We start from the raw sequence: 17,467 nt of genomic DNA, 5'->3' as shown, positions 1-17,467 counted from the left end.
CCTACAACTTGAAAACAGAAAACAAAACTTTATTACATTACATAAGAACAGAAATAGAAAAGAAAAAAAAAACAGAAATGAAAACTTCCCAGAACCTTTTTTCTCTTCTCTCAATTTCTACCCCTTACACATTACCCTCCATGGACTAAAACCTTGGGTTTTAAATCAAACAATCACTACTCAAAAAAACTAATCTTCGATTCAGCAAGGGAGAGAGGAGTCTCTCTTGCACTACAGACTGCTTTTCAGAAAACACAGGTCCACCCTTTATGTGTTTCCATGTCACCCATGGCACCACCTGGAGAAGTCTGCCATGGTGACACTCTCTTTTCTGTGTCTAGTGCTCTCACTACTGTCCATGGGCTAAAGCTGCATATAGAGCTCTTTTTAAAGATGCTTGCATGCCGAGCTCTCCCCATCTTTTCCCTGGGGCTGAGGGTTTCTTCTCTGAGGGCAGAAGGCACCACTACACCTTCTTCTTCTCTTCTCTGTCTGCTATACTGCAGCAAGTCGAGCCGGCTACATCCACCCAAATGCAGTTTATGTTCAAAAGAGACTCAAGTTCAGTCTATGGCTAACATTATGCAAGAAAAGTCTAGCCTAAAAGCTACTCTTTTTCATCTCTGCCTGTCTAGGGTTCTTTTTATCTTCTTTTATCATTTCAGTCTCAGGCTGTCTCTCTCTCTCTTCTGAAACTACTAGCCATGATAATCAATGTCTGGGAAAAGTTTCTTTCTGCCTCAGAAAGAGTTTACAGTTCTTAGCTCCCGGCAGGGCTGCAGGCTCAGGCACTCTCAGGCTCGGCAGCTCCTACATGCAGCTGGGCACCTTCTCCCAGAGGGTGGGGGGGGTAGCAACGGGGGGGGGGGGAGACAGGACAGAAGGCACTTCTACAGTTTTTTACTCCTCTATCCTGGATGGGGTCAGCTCAGCTCCAGTCCTGTTCACTCTCTTCCCCCCCTGGGGCTCTAGCTTACCTCAGCCCGGCCGCATAGTTCCCCTCCCCCGCTCAGCTTTGTAAGCTGAGCAGGGGAGGAGGCGGAGATGTTTCTCTGCTGAAACCGGAACCCAAAAGAGGCAGACCCTCTGAGAGTCCTTGCTTTTAACCTTTTGTGTTCTCAGAGGCGTGTCTAAACTTCCTAGTGGCTACTCTAGGTGCCAGCATAAAACCTGACCACTGATTGGTTTGTCCACAACTTCCTAGAAAATTCACCTCTCTTTCAAACTGAGACAACAGTTCCATCCAATTTATCCCCTCCTGGTAAATAAGGAGCATCACATGGGTCCAGGAATTAAATACATCAAACTGAACTTTGTCAAGGGGGCTCTGAGTGACAGATGCTGACCTATATATTCCTGAAAGATCTCTAAAACTTGCTCCCACTTAGGAGATGGTGGTGATGCTTTAATGGCTTTGTGATTCCAGGAGTTATTCAGGCTCCAGTTTTTCTCTCTGTGTTGATGCCAGCACAAGTATTCTCTGAAGGGGGTTTGGAACAACAAAATTGCTATAAATGGAGGTGTGTTTGAAGCCGAGCTCTATCACAAGACCTTAAACAAGAATAAATACACATTTTAAATCTATTTTTTTCATTTTTAACAGCTATAATCAGAGTGAACTCAAAATTTCATTCTATTTTCATGGATTATGGTATTTTCTCTCTAAATATATTAAACTAACAAGGGAAAGGGTTGAGTTTGGAGGAATTATGCAATTGTTCCTGTTGCTATTTTTATTGACATAATTACAGAGAAATTCTAAATGGAACACAACTTTTCCCTATTACTTTTTTTTTACTTTCAGCTGCTTATTTGACTATATTTTCAGTTTACCTTTAGAGTAGCTTGAAACCAAACCAGAAAATGTAAATTTTAAAGCACATTTCCAATGACTGCAGATTGGCTCCTGACACGGGCCGGTAGAACCCCAGCTAGCTCTGACTCCCGGCTGTGCCGGGGCCATTCCCAAATCTGCCAGCAGATTCAGGTAACAGTGCAGAACAAAGCAGTTCTACGGCAAACAGGTGTTGAGGTGTCTAGACTTCGGAGCAAGGACTAGAGAAGACTCTTTTCTGTACGATTTCTCAGAGACCTTTATTCCCCAAGAGGGGGGGACGAAAAGGAGCAGGAGACAAAGCCTGTGCCTGCTTTTAAAACCGAGGGGTTGGGGGGTGTGGAACGAGCAGGTGATTGGTCCCAGGACAGATGGACAGGGCTTTTTCCATAACATAGAGCAGGGTCAGGGGAAAGATGGACAGCTGACCGAAGGTTCTAGGGACAGGGCAGGGGTAGGGGAGGTACACAAAGAGACAGAGGAGGACAGTACCATCTTTGGACAGTACCTGACTTATCGGGGGGGGAACAGGGAGGAACCATTGGGATACATAACTCTAAAGCAACAAAAACCCATCACCACAGGCTCCAGTCTGAAAGGCTACAAAGGGGAATGATCAGATATTTGCTCATTTCAATGCATTTTCTGAGGGCAGATTTATCCAAAACATAAAATAGGAATTAAAAATTTTGATAAGATATGCAGAATATCAAACAGAATTGTTCCATTCCTCCATAGTTTTTTTAATTCAAGCCATTTTTGGCAAAGCTGTGGAAACCTGCTCTTTTATTAAGGAAAGCAAATTACTCAGCCAGTTATTGAAGGAAAAACAAATAGCAATTAATACTGGTTATAGCAGTTTTTATAGTGTTAAAATTCAGAAATCAGTCTTGCTGAAAATAATGTTGGCTAAGATTTTCTGATTTTATTAGTTAAGAGAGATTCATATATTTTCATTCTTATCTGAGTTCTTGAATAGTATGTGGAAGTGGAATAAAGGAAAAGAAACCTATCAGCCATTACAAGGTTTATAGAAGTTGGGATAGAAACCTTCTCAGTCTGTAAAAATAACATTTTTTGAGGTACATGTATATTTATTTACTATATCTCTTCATTTTAGAATAAAAATTATAGGATGCAAAATTTATCTATGCACATTTTTATGATTGGCCATGTTAATGGAAATTATTGACTACCCTGTGAAAATAAAAACATTAAATATTTACATTTTTATGTGAATTACTTTGACCGAAAAGAAGAAAAAAATGGTTGTGAAAATAGATTAATTTAAGGAAAATGTCTTTCCTCTTTTGTGAGTGACACAATGCTGTGTTTTCACACAATGAAATGCTTCAATTATTTAATTATGAATTAATACAGAGCAGTGCAGGGCATTCACAATCCATACATTCCATTGATTTCAGTCAAAGTATGAGAACTGCAAAGGGGAATACTCTTAAAAATATAATTCCTGAGATGATGGATGCATTTATATTTAATTCTACATAAATGCAACAACTTGGAGTCACTGATAGAATAATTGCCAATTTATTTGGCTCCTTTAGAAGGGGTTTGTGGATAGGAAGCCCCTGAGGTTGACTCCAGATTCTCCTTTTGAAAGGGAGAAAATCCTGTTGCCCATATGACTAATTTTCTGGGCTTGGAAAATTTGTTAGAATGCAAAAAACAGAAGATTCTGATTATTTCAGAGGTTTTGGGGATCCACACAGATGAAGGTAAACATGGGGAACTGGAATCAGATATAATGAAAAAAATTGAGGAAGAAACAGCTTTTTACAAGGCCAATAGGGATTTTTAGGAGTGAAAATAGCAACAGTGCAGGGAGCTTTGGCATCTCCTCAAAGCCAGAGGAGGAGAGGGCTCCTGTGGCATGGATTTTTCAGGGCTGCATTCAACACCATTTTGGGGCTGCCTGGCCAGCAGGCATCTGCAGGCAGTTTTGGCAAATTCTGATGGCATTTGGTTCAAGATCTGAAGAATTCTGCTGGACATGATTTTTAATGCGCAAGCTGTAAGAAATTATACTTTGGAGAATTCTGTGTTTATGTTTTTCAAGATCTGAAGAATTCTGCTGGACATGATTTTTAATGCACAAGCTGTAAGAAATTATACTTTGGAGAATTCTGTGTTTATGTTTATGCCACATTTGCCTCCAAAATAAGGAGCAGGATGTGTAACTCAGCAAGTGCCTCATTAGATGTATTGATCTTTTCTGTGCTTGCACAGACATGGAGCTGAGCCTTTATGGGTTTTCATGCAGGAAATTCTTCCCTCTTCCTGCTGAGTTATCGACTGTTATTTTGGGGGCTTCAGAGGGTTTTGTGTGTGTTTTAAAAAGCTGGTTTGAAGTCAGCTTCAGGAATGTGGCTACAAGGATTTCAGCTGATGACACGAGCCAGTTTCAGATCCCTGTTAGAAGGGAAATGTATTCAGGAAGTGTCAATAATGAGCTTGCTAATGCCAGAACAGGAAGCTGATTCTCAGGTTGATTAATCCACTTCTATCCAAAGTTTGGCTATAATTTCTGAATTCCTGTTTAATTATGAAACATGATGTGCTAGTGATGAAACCCTCCTGTCAGATCAACTGGAGGAACCTCAGCTGGAAGAGAATGAAGGCTTGGCCTTTCTCAGGTACAGACTTTTGTCTCCATTATGTCTCCACCTCATAGCCTTTTTTGAGAGTGTCCTAAGGTGACTTTATGATGCTTGTATCCCCAATCGTCTGTTCTGTCTGTGCTGTATATTGAGTTCTGTGCTTTTAAGACTGGCTCTGAGAGCAAAGCAAGGAACAAAGAAGTGCCAAGTTTGTTTTGAAAACAGCTCTCACTCCTGCACATTTCTCTCCAGACTGTGTTTGTCTGAGGCACAGACCGGTGTCTGTGACAGAGATCTTTTTTTGCTTTTTAGTTAGTTTTAGCTAGCTAGGGCAGAGAAGTTCCCTGGACTGTTTTTTTTTCCTTTTTCTTGGGACTCTATGAATCTGCTCCAGACTGAAAACCCCAGAGAAGCACCGAGGGCTCGCACCTGAGCCCACTGGGCCTGGACCTCCAGAGGGACTGGGACTGGTAAAGAACTGAGTGAGCTGAGCCACCCACGGCAAGAATTTTCTCAGGTTTACCATCTCTGTTCGGAGCAGCGAGAGGTTTTATTGTTTCATATTATTCATTCTTTATGCTTGTGGGCATTTTGTTGTTAAATAAATAGGTTTTTTCCACTTTTCTCCAAGGAAGTTCTTTTCCCAGACTGTCTGGGTGGAGGGGCCTTTTGGGTTTGCTTTCCAGAGGGACCCTATTCAGAGCTTTCCTCCCAAATTTGCCCTAAACCAGGACAATGCCTTTTGTTATTGGTGCCCAACTGTGGGGCTTGAGAGAGTGGAAAAAACTTGTATTGATTATTGATTGCATTTTGGTTGTACTTTGTGTGGGGATAAAACAGTCAGTAGCCATGTTGCTGCTTGAATTCACAATGTCTCTAGGAATGGAGTCCTTCTTGTGTTTCTGTTCCCTAGGGTTTTTTGAGGTTTTAATACCTCTCTGATCCCTAGGTTTGTTTTCTTATCCAGAAATAGCTCCAATGTTGTCTCTAACCCATAGCTTTTACACTAGAGGTGCACAAATTAAGATTGCTATTTTGTTAGGCTCAGTGATCACAATTCATGGAAAGTATATAAAAGTACTGGAGTTTGTGCCAGGTATGTTTGGTTTCTGGTTTCTTCGTCCTACCCTGTGTCCTAGTTCCAGTAGCGTGTTTTGGGGATTTATTAGTAATTGTACCCAGTTTGTTAGAGGAGGAGTAGGGGATGAAGCTTTGCAGCCTTTCCTTTCCTTCTTCTCTTTTGGATCTGTAACATCACTTTTTGAGAATGTTCAGTGTCCCCTGAATGTTAAAGATACCACCTTCCTGGTATTTCATCTGGTAAGCTACCTCTATATGGTTTGTAGCTTGTCTAGAGTGAGATCTAAAATTTCCAGAGGGGCTGATGAGACCCCTGACCCAGAAATAGACCCAGAAGTAGACCCAAGCATAGAAAATCCTGAGTGGTGTAGAGAATGAGAGAGAATGGGCGGAACCTTGAAGGAATTTTCTGATCCTCCAGCTTGGGAATTTTCACGTAAACAAATTCAGAACCCACATGAGGTGGGGAAATATCTAGAGGAGTACTGCCATGATAACTCCAGGAAGAAAAAGCTCATTGCAATATGCCGAGCCCTGGCATACGCTTATCGCATGCTGCTAGATACTGTAGGGCAGCAGACAGAGGCAGGGGGGCAGGGAGATAAATCAGCAGCTACCCTCGTCACTCAGGCTGCAGCCAACACCCCAACTACTCAGACAGCAGCTAAACCAGACAGTGAGCCTAAGACACTGGCAGTCACTGCAGGAAAGAAGGGAAAGAAGTACAAGTGCAAAACTGATCGACCAGTCATCAGTGATCCAGGTGAAGGACCCTCAACGCTTCCCAACACACAATCAAAAGCTGAACCAACTGACACACAGTCAGAAGCCAAAGCAACTGATACAAAATCAGAAGCTGAACCAACTGACACAAAACCAGAAGTCCAACCATCTGGCACAAGATCAGGAGTCCAACCAATTCACACAAGATCAGAAGGCCAATCAGTTGGTACAAGATCAGGAGCCTGACAAACTAGCACAAGATCAAAAGCCCCACAGACTGACACAAGATCAGGAGCCACTGTTGAGTCCTTTTCCCTGAAGGACCTTCGTGGCCTAAGAAAGGATTACACTTAACAACCTGATGAATCTATAATTAGTTGGTTAGTCCATCTTTGAGATGCTGCAGGTGAAGCTACAATTCGGGACGGCACTGAAGCGAGGCATTTGGAATCCCTGTCACATGATCTGGTTATTGACCAAGAAATGATGAGGGAGGCTCACCCTTGTAGTCTCTAGGAAGGGGTCCTGGGAAGTGTGGCACAAAGATATCTGTGTGCAGACGATCTCTATATGCAGCAAACCCAGTGGAAGACCATAGAACAAGGGATTCAATGCTTAAGAGAAATGGCAGTGGCAGAGATTGCCTTCTCAGATGACCTAAACATTAAGAACCCAGACTTGGTACCATGCACACCCATGATGTGGCAAAAACTTGTACAACTTGGGCCACAAGAATACTCTTCTGCTTTAGCAATAATGAAGCGGGATGACACGGAGGAGACTGTGCTGGATATGGCAAACAAGCTCCAAGTGTATGCAGATGCTGTGCATGGTCCAACACGCGCAATAATAGCAGCTGTGAAAACACGTCTGCAGAAATTAGAAGACAGGATAGAGGAGACCCACAAGAAGCTCAGGGAGGAGATGAAAGAGGGCTTTCTCCAAATCTCGGCAGTACAGATCAGAGGTTCTGGCACCAAACGCAGATGTTCCCCAGATAGGGAGAGAAGGAACACTCTACGAGCTGAGCTGTGGTCATTCCTGCGTGACTGTGGAGAAAACATGAGATGGGATAGAAAACCTACTGCTGCTCTGGCACGACGGGTGTCTGAATTAGAGCACAGCAAGACTCAAAGAGGAAGTTCCACCAAAAAGGAAGCAGCTCCGGTTACGGAAGAAAAGAAAGATAACCAGGCTTAGAGGGGCCCTGCCTCTAGCCAGGCAGAGGTTAGGGAAAACCGTGTTTTTTGGACTGTGTGGATTCATTGGCCTGGCACATCTGAACCACAAGAGTATGAGGCCTTGGTTGACACTGGTGTGCAGTGCACGTTAATCCCATCAAGATATGTAGGGGAAGAATCTGTTCCTATTGCTGGCTGGAGAGGTTATAAATTCAGGCAGACCCTTTTTTAGGGGAGGGTGAAATATGATTTTGTTTTGGTAGTTGCTGGAGCTGCTCACCTATACCAGAGTTTTAGGATCTTGGAATACCATCCCCTAAACATTTATATTGTAGAAATTTTAATTTTGAAGCACAAAGCTACTTCTGGTACTGATGAGGATATTTGTAAAGCAGTTCCAGAATATATAATTTTTTAAGTAATACTTTTTAAAAAGCCCTGTTTCATTCCAGTAGAGCACAGCATGTGCATGATCATAAAAACTGTGTCAGTGAGTTTGGGACCCCTGGGGAATGTGTTTTGTTTCCTGTGGATGCTCAGCTGGGCTCACAAACAGGAGTTTGGTTCTTCAGATGTTTAAAGAGGAAAACAAGTATGTTATGTCAGGTGTTACATGCAATATTCACTGGATTTTTCTGTTTAATTTGCTTTCAGGTATGTTTGATACTCCCAGCTATCAAACCAAGTATAGGGTGAAGTAACTCAGGAATATTTTGGATAAACTATGAAAATGATAGATAATTTTTGCCTACAACATCAGAGCTGTGTTCTTCTATAGGGTCTGGATGGAGATGAGTAATTTTAATGCATACAAACAATACATAATTTATTCTTCTTTACAATTATTTTGTAACCCTTCAGTTATAAAAGTATTTTCAATGTCTGTAATTTTACATATTTCTGCCATAGCATAAGCCACTGCAGAAGAGTTTGTTCCATAATTTCTGAGGTGTGAAATGGGTAAAAGCTCCTGGTCACTGTGGTTTAGGCAGCTGTATGTTAATTGTATATGTGTTATCCTCAAGGAAGAAACAAGCCTTAACAATGCAGAAAATAATTCAATATTGCAATTCTAAAAACTCCTAAACTTTGTTCTCTGTCCAAAGAAAGTTCTCTGCTGGTTTGTGCTTCAGTGCCAGTGTGACATTAATTAATGAGCTGTCACTCATCACTGCTGAGCATGGATTTGTGAGATCCCTTCTTTTGATCATACATGAAAACTAATGCTACTGAAACCCAGTGGTTTCAGAGAAGATATTTTAAATAGCAACTCTAGAAATGTAAATTTTGTTGAAAATGCCAGGTTTTCAACCAGACTGTTTCCTTAATGAGAAGCAGAGATTTCGTTTCATCCTGTGCTCTCTATCGCTGCCCCAGAATAACCTTTCACCCCCAGTTCTGTGTTGGGGCATGTGTTTGGTTTGGGTTTTGTTTTCCTTTAAGGCACTCACTGGGGAAGATTTTTGGTTCATATCAGAGTCAGTAGTAAGAAAGTGCTTAGTGAATTTCGGTTGATATGTGGAATACTTGGCTACTCCCCTTCTCAGGTATTTGCCACTGCTATTCTGCATTCCATGGCGGAAGTTTTGTTCTAAAACTTCACTTTAATATTTTGGATGAATCTTGGGGTTTGTGTGCATGGAGGGAAGGGGGTTAAAGCTCTAATTTATTGCTGTGCTCAGTTGTGCTGAACATCATTGGCCAAAATCACCTTTTACTGAGTCCTGAGTCATCTGACTCTGTCATTGCAACTGGGCTTATTGGTTCTGCTGTTAATTCATCAAGCCTAAGCCTTTACCTATGATTATCCTAAGGAAACTCTCTGAAAGTCTCTCCTACTTCTGAGCTTGTTTTAGTTGGGAAATTTACCTTTTATACTCAGCGGGGCCAAATACAGCAAATAAAGATGATAGACTCTGTATTCAATGCAAAACAAAACTGCCTGCAGATGTGTACTTTGGGTTTTTAGGGGTTTCCTATTAATTGTTTCATTTTTATCTTCTTGGCAAATGTGAAAAATTGATGCCTTTAGCACCAAGTCTATGCATTTGAAATTAGAGTACAAAGAAGCTGCAGCAATGAGACTGAGATTGAAATTTTAAATGAGAGTGGTCAAAGGACTCATTGAAAGGTAATAAATGAGCACCCCCTCCAACATTTTATCTTTTTTTAGACAATATGGATTTATTGCAAGTAATCTCTACCTATGAAGTTTGGATTTGGGTTGGTTTTAATTTAATTTTATTACAGCCTGAATAAAGCCAGCATTGCTTGCTTTCATATGCTTTTGTGCATCCTGGTTATGACATAGGGGTGACTTCTACAGATGAGGAGATTTCAGGTGGAGATTATGGTTATTGATGCTTTAATTAGGGCACTTGGGTAGTAAAGGCTTTCTCACATACAAGGAGTTTGTTGCTTTCCCATGGTAGTAAACTTAATTGGTATTATTTAATTCAGTTGAATAATTTGTTCCATAATTCAAACTCAAAGTTCAGCTACTGGATCAGAGTGCAGCAATATTCCATTCTTGTCATATTTAGTACTTACTGTAATACAGAGATTTTCAGCATACACATGAAAATCTCTGCTGAAGAGAAAAGATTATCATTTTCCCACTTGATGAACACACATAGTTTAATATACACTTAGTGTCCTGGGGTGACAGGACATTTTCATGCTTTGTATCCCAATCGTGTGTTTCTGTTCCCATGTTCTCAGTTTGTTTTGTCTATAGCTGAGCCCTTCCCCCGGCTGCTTGCTTTTGGCTTGCTTGCTGCTAGCTTAGGCTCGCTTTGCTGGCTTTGCTCTCTTGCTTTCTGCTTTTTTTGCTTGCTTTTTGCCATTTTTCTGCTTTTGTTTTTCCCCTTCTTTCCTTCCTCCCCTTCTCTGAAGACATCGGACCTGCTTCGGGCCCTGATTTGGGAACGTCAAGGGACCACCCCCCCCCCCCCCGGAGTCTGCACCTGAGAGAAGCTTTGGCACCCTCCCCAGCAGAGACGGATCACCCTCTCTTGGACTGGTGAAAACATTTGTTGTCATCTGTCATGGGTTGGCACTGGCCAGATGTTAATGCACCCATGAATATATGTTTTTTCTCTAACAACTCTTGTGGGATGTGATCAGGAACAGAGCAGAGCAGGCTTAAATCTTGAAAACAAAAAAAAACCACTAAAACTTTATTACATTACATAAGAACAGCGACAGAAAAACTCTTAAACACACACAGAGACAGAAATAAAAACTTCCCAGGACATTTTTTCTCTTCTCCCAGTTTCCATCCCCCACACATTACTCTTCACAGACCAAACCTTTGGGTTTTAGATCAAACAATCACCACTCAAAAAAACCCAAACCAATCTTCAGTTCAGCAAGGGAGAGAGGAGTCTCTCTCGCACCACAGACTGTTCTCCAGAACACACAGGTCTACTCCTTATGTGTTCCCATGTCACCCGTGGCACCGCCCGGAGAAGTCTGCTAGGGTGACTCTCTCTTTCTCCTATGTCCAGCGCTCTCACCGCTGTCTCATAGGCCAAAACTACATACAGGGCTTTTTAAGGATGCTGCATGCTGAGCTCTCCCCCTTTTTACCCAGGGGCCGGGGTTCCAGGAGCAGGTCTGCCCTGAGGGCAGAGGGCGCCACCTTACCCTACCCCTCTTTTCTCTGCTCGCTCCACTCTTCAAGTGCCAGTCACTGTAGCAAAAGCAGGGCAGCTGTATCCACTCAAAAATGCAGTTTATGTTCAAAAGAGACCTAAGTTCAGTCCATGGCTGACATTATGCAAGAAAAGTCCAGCTCCGAAGGCTACTCCTCTCATTCTTTGCCCATCAGGTTCTTTCTAATCGTGCTTTATCACCTCGGTCCCAGGCCGCTTCCTTCTCTTTTTTCCAAAATCACCAGTCATGAGAATCAATGTCTAGGAAAAGTTTCTTTCTGCCAAGCAAGGGTTAACAGTTTCTAGCTTTCAGCAGGGCTGCAGGCTCAGGCACTCCCAGGCTAGGCAAATCCCACGTGGCTGGGCACCTTCTCCCGGGGGGGGGGGGGGGGGGGGAGGGGGGTGAGCACACACAGAAGGCACTTCCACAGTTTTCCACCCCTCCATCCTGGACAGGGCAGCTCAGTTCCAGTCTTGTCTATTCTCTTCTCTCCCTGGGGCTCCGGCTTACCTGAGCCCAACCACGTGTTTTCCCCTCCCCCACCTAGCCTCGTGGCTGGGCAGGGGAAGGAGGCCGGAGACGTCTCTCTGCTGAAACCGGGATCCAAAAAGAAGCCGAACCCCCTTGGGGTCCTGCTTTTAACTCTTTGTCCTCAGAGGCGTGTCCAAACCTCCGAGTGACCAATCCAGGTGCCAGCAGAAAAGCTGATTACTGATTGGACTGCCCACATCCCCCTGGAAAAAATTCACCTCCCCCGCAACCACGACATCATCGCGGACTGTTTTTCTTGTGTTGGGGAGTGTTTTTTCGTTGTTTCTCAATAAACAAGTTTTTTCCACTTTTCCTCTGAGGAAATTCCTCCCGAACCCGGTGGTGGGGGAGGGAGTTGTGGAGATTTTCCCCTAATTTTGTCCTAAACCAGGACACTTAGATAAATCTAACTGAAGCGAGATTAAATTCAGCTTAATCCAATTCAATCGGTCCCCATCTCTCTGACTGTGGTGGTAACAACCATATGCAGGGTTGGCTGTGAAAAGAATCACTGCTGAAAATGCCTCTTTCCCCTCCTTTCTGCAGGGTCAATTTTAAGCAGGATCATGTCATTAATCCTGTTTATAACATGGTTCCAGGCATGCTCAGATGGGTCAGGAATCCTACAAGGAGGGCAGACCTCTTTGAGTGGTTTTGCTGATGAAGGGGAAAAATTTGCTCAGAATCTCTTTTGTCAGAGATGTTACTGGTTCTGCTTGTCAGCCTGATTTCTGCAGGATTCCTGCAGCCCTAATTACAGCAAAGCCAACATGCTCTTAAGAACTCTGAATTCTGTAAAATTTTCTGCTGCATCAGCAAATGAAAATTCAAGTCAGTCTGTCTTTAAAAATCAAGCTCCAGCCCATATGTGATAGGAAAAGGGCCCTAAAACTGCATCACTCTAAGCAAATATTGGATTTATTGTGATCTCCATTCAAAAAACCCAAAAAAACCCCAGAAACATAAAAGTAAACTGTGGATGCATGGCTGGAAAAGCAGGGACATGTGCACAATCCTGCTCTTAGCCTAAAGGATGAGTAGAAGCTGAAACGTCCTTGAACTGTTCTTTAGATGGGATAAGGAGGAAGTAAAGTTTGGAGCAATAGCTGTAACAGGATGCTAGACAGGGTGTGTTGACCATAAGTTCGAGAAGGCTCACAGCATCCAGCCACATGGACAGAGCTTATGAACCAATTATGTATACTACAAGGACGCGTGAACACTATGGTTTAAACAATGATGTTCAGAGTTAGGTGCATGATATGCTTAGCACAGTGTAAATGTAAGCCAAATAGCTGAATAAACGAGCAAGATTTTTAACTCATATTGAGTGCTGTCTTGACTCTGGCTGATGTCCGGCAAAAGTAAACAAACCCCAAAGCCAACTCGTTCACCCCAAAAACCTCTGTTTTGCTGTTTTGGATTCTTGAAACTGTTGTTCATCATTTTGCTCTTGTTTAAAAGTGGGAGAACAAAAATGTTCCAAGGAACTTAGAACAAATCCAGACTATACTGGAAAGCAATGCAGAGAGCATTTTTATTGTAATTCTGAGAGAATCTGAGCTCCACACAAACACTTTTCAGCACTACGATAATTTGTAAAATCTTGTTCTGTTATTATTTTTCCATCCCCGTCCTCCTCCATTCATTTCTTCAAAAAGAAGTCACAGAGATATTGAAGAGCAGCCAGATTGTTCAGCTTCTTTAACCATATAATTATAAAAGAGGTTAAATGGGAGCACATGAACACCAAAATCCCAGAGCCTGTATGGAAACATTGCTGAGAGCCCAGATACTTATTCTGGGATTTGGAAATCGTCTGAATGGATAGTGATCAATAGAGTTCACTAACACAGCCCCTCTAATGTTCCCTTTTCCTGGCCAGAAAGCTGCTTTTTCATATTTAAGGCTCCTGCAGGGTTCACCTCCAAGTACCTCAGATCTGTGTTCTGCACAGTTCAGAGCTTTGCAGCCCAAGGCAAGATTTTATTTACATAGAGCAGCACTCCTGGAAGTGCAGATTTGGATCAACCAAAAGTAATCTCAGTCAGAAAAGAAAAAAAAAGAGAATTCTTGACTGAGCAAGGTGATGTTCATAAAAATAAAATCAGAACCTGTAGAGCACTGGTGGGGGCACAGCAGTTGTTTGATTCTTTTCTTATATGCCTTTTTATTTTCTCCCGGTAGCTTCAGTCGGTCTCGGCTGCATTGGTTGTTCCTGGATGGGGGGTACACTTATGTACCTCCTGCCCAAGCAACTCTGGCAAAGCTCCCAGGCACAGGCAATACTTAGCAAGTATTATTTTTTTGGCTATTCCCTTTCTTTCCATCTGAGAAAGCCCAAGTAAAGCCTTTTCAGACTCCTGGATGGCTGACTTGCAGGAGTTCTCAATAGGAGATTATGATGGAAAACTGAGCATGGGAGAGTTTGGTGCTTTTCTCACAGAATCCCATGGATTTTACAGGCAGATAAGGATAATCTTCCTATGAAGATTTCACTCACAATAATAGTACTTTGAATAATGGTGTGATGGCTATAGGGTGTTGTTATTGTTTTATGGACGGCATGGTAATAACGACACGACTCCCAGCTTATAGCAGAATGAGAGCGATCTTTATTCTTCCAATCCTCTTTTATAGACAGTTCCGAAAGAATAAAGTTTAATTGGTTAGCAAACCAACACAAGACCATCCTTGGACAGATAGGAACAACATCCCTGGACTGTTTTTTGCAAGTAAACAAGTTAGAAAAACACCACCTGCAAAGGTTGTTTTCTCTTTCCAAGGACTTTGAATTCCTCCTTATGGTTTCCCAGACCAAAGTGAGAAAGACTTTCCCACAGGCTCAAGCTGGTGCCTGAAGCTTGAAAACCTCTTATTTGACCACTGTCAGTTCCCATAATAGGGCTCTCCCAAATGCTATCAGAGGATATGTTATCCCACTGGTGCCTGTATATTTTACTTTCCACAGTGTGGTGATTACCTTTTAATTTTTTCAGTTAATTCTTTTTATAGATCAGCTGTGGTTCAACTAAGTGATGTTTATTAGTATGTTATTGTAAATTCTTTTTGTGTATATATATATATATTTTCAAAGGAGGCAGCATGAATTTGCACTTTCCTAGTTTGGTTTTGCCAGGAAAAGGAAAGGTTCCACTGAAGTTCAGGTCTGAGTCAGGAAGAAAATGTGGTGCTGTAGCATTCCTGCAGCTCCAGTTTAAAGGCTGGGAATTACGGAATGACTGATATTCCAGATGAGCCATTTAAAGTCATCACAACATAGCAGGAAAGTGATGGCTACAACTGACAAATTCATGTTTTCTTCAGAGTGCTGTGATTCATTTTAGCACCAGGCAAGAAGCAAGAGATGCTTTCTCTCTTTTAGAAAAGCATTTTCTTTTTAAACCAACATTTTAAGGCTCATCCCAGCAGCAGCAGACTGTTCCCTCCGAAGTTCCCCTTTGTTGTGGTGCCTCCTGCACTGTTTAACCTCCCTGTTTACTTAAAGGAAGAAAAGATCTTTTTTTGGGGGGGAGCAAGATTTCTTTTACCTTTCTGAGCACCTGCTGCAGTTCTCCCACCCTGTGCTCTGGAGCTGGGCTGTGTTGTCACCACCCAACCCCTGCCTGTCCTGCTGCCTGCCTTGCATGCACAGAACCTGGCTCAGCAAAGCTGAGCAGCCTGTGTGGGACACCAGAGCGCATCAATAAAAGCTCTACAGACATTTAATGGTCATGATCCTGCAGTGAGGGCAGCTTCCAACACTTGCAGGGTTTTGGGGCTTTTCCCAGCTGCACAGACCTTCCCTTCTCTGGTGTTAGCTGGGCTCACAGAGGAGACACTTCCCAAACCCCCGAAGCCTCTTTGCAGTGGTTGTATCCCACCTTTACCCTTCAACTCGCAGCTTCCAAGTCCTGTTACATTCCACATTACAAAATATTTCCTGCAAAATCTCTGAGGGCAGAAAAGTTCAATGCTTTGGTTTGTGAAATTTCTGCTTAAATGCGGGGTTCTCTCCTTGCTTGCTGGAAAACTCAAATGCCGAGGCCGTTTCTACGGGTTATAGGTCTTAAAGGTCTAAGAACATTTTAAGGTCTAAACAGAGTTGTTTATTATATGAAACCATGTATCTGAAGGTGCGTGAGTCCTAAATGAGCGGTCTTACAATGTCACAATCGGTTATAAACATAAGTCTTAGCAAGCAAAATCCTAGTAAAGCAATAAGCAAAGCATAGAATTCTTAACAAGCAAAGCTCTAGCAAAACAATAAGCAAAGCATAGAATTTAACATCACAGCCTCCAGGTAAATCAACCTCCAATCTCCTGACCCCAAGCAGCGTTTCCAGCTGTGGGGTCGCAATAACAGAGAGGAATCAATCACAGAATCACAAATCCCAGACAGGGGTCCTGGCTGCGGGGATCGCAGGGACAGGAAAGGTCCCGAGATTCAGAACCCACACAGAGTCCCTGGCCGTAGGGGGGGTCCCGAACCCAACAGAATTCCTGGCCGCAGGGACGCGATGGCAATGGGGGGTCCCGGGGTCCCAGAGGCAAGAAGGAGTCCCAGGGTCCCAAACCCTCACAGAGTCCCCGGCAGCCCCGAACAGAGTTCCCGGCCGTGGGGCCACAGTGACAGGAAGGGGGTCCCAAACCCAGCAGAGTTCCTGGACGCAGGATTGCAGTGACAGGAAGGGGGTCCCAAGGTCCCGAACTCACACAGAGTTCCCGACCACAGGGATTGCAGGGACAGGAAGGGGGTCCCGGGGTCCCGAACCCTCGCAGAGTCCCCGGCAGCCCCAAACAGAGTTCCAGGGCAAACGCCGCAGGGGGAAAGGGAAGGGACGGGACCCCAGGGCCCTGATCCGAGCGACAAAGACTACAATAGATGGTACTTTTAGAATCTCATTCCGCTCCCTGTCAGGGCTCCTTCCTCAGGCTGCAGAAGGTGGAGGTTGGATCGATAGATCGGGTTGATCAATCAATACCTTCACTTTCAGCCCAGAGGCTTTTTATCCATGTTACAAATGCATATTCATATCTTTATCTGCACACTACCCAATCTAGGTGCAATTTTCTAAGTTCGTAAAAACTACGAAAAGCAGCATCAAAAACCTACGCATATAGCATATCTATCAGTGCAAAAACTCTATCTTACTAACGTAAAAGTTCTATCTTATTGTGCGTAAAAATTCTATCTTGTTATGTGAAAAACTCCATCTTAACATACATAAAAAATTTAATCTTATTTGTGCAAAATTCATACCAAAAATTATAAACAGTACTCTATTTTTGTTGTGTCTAAACTCTCCCACTAGGCCTGAAGCTCTGTACTTCTACACTAACAACTAGGCACTTAGGGTATGTGAAGCTTAAAACTGAAGCTTAGATTTCTACTTTATGCATATATAGCTTTATATATTCTAATTCTTCTAAAGGTTTTCATTCAATCCCTTCACATTTCACTCTCTGTGGAGGATCCATGGAAACATGGACTCCAACACTCAAATTTCAAGAGGTTGCTGGAGAGCAGGACCCTGTTGGCAGAGTCATTACTGTCTGTGTTCCCTGCAGATTGACTTGCTCCCTCCCAGGGATTGCTGTGACCTGCACAGGTCTCTTGGTATTTAAAGAAAAACTTAGAAACCTCTCAACAGCTGAGATTGGTCACAGGGAGACCTCATGTGTTCTCCCTTTGGTCCCTCTGTCTCCCTCCTCCCTCTTGTTCTGCCATTTGAACAAACAATTACAGAACGAGCTCAGCATCCAGGTGTGAACACTGTATATGAATTTTAGACTCTTCTTTATTCCCCATCATTTCATGCTCTGTTTTCCAAGTATTTTTC

The 17,467-nt window shown here is 42.9% G+C and overlaps 1 protein-coding gene across 1 annotated transcript in view; it reads left to right on the top strand.

The window, feature by feature from the left end:
* Nucleotides 1–17,467, top strand: part of LOC134564874 (connector enhancer of kinase suppressor of ras 2-like) — a 297,517-nt gene that overhangs the window by 59,232 nt on the left and 220,818 nt on the right. The gene's annotated exons all lie outside the window — the stretch shown is intronic.

The sequence above is a fragment of the Prinia subflava genome (assembly GCF_021018805.1).
Source record: "Prinia subflava isolate CZ2003 ecotype Zambia chromosome W unlocalized genomic scaffold, Cam_Psub_1.2 scaffold_22_NEW, whole genome shotgun sequence".
NCBI classification, from domain to species: domain Eukaryota; kingdom Metazoa; phylum Chordata; class Aves; order Passeriformes; family Cisticolidae; genus Prinia; species Prinia subflava.
The sequence above is the reverse complement of the archived record's forward strand: the minus strand, read 5'-3'. Positions and strand labels throughout refer to the sequence as shown.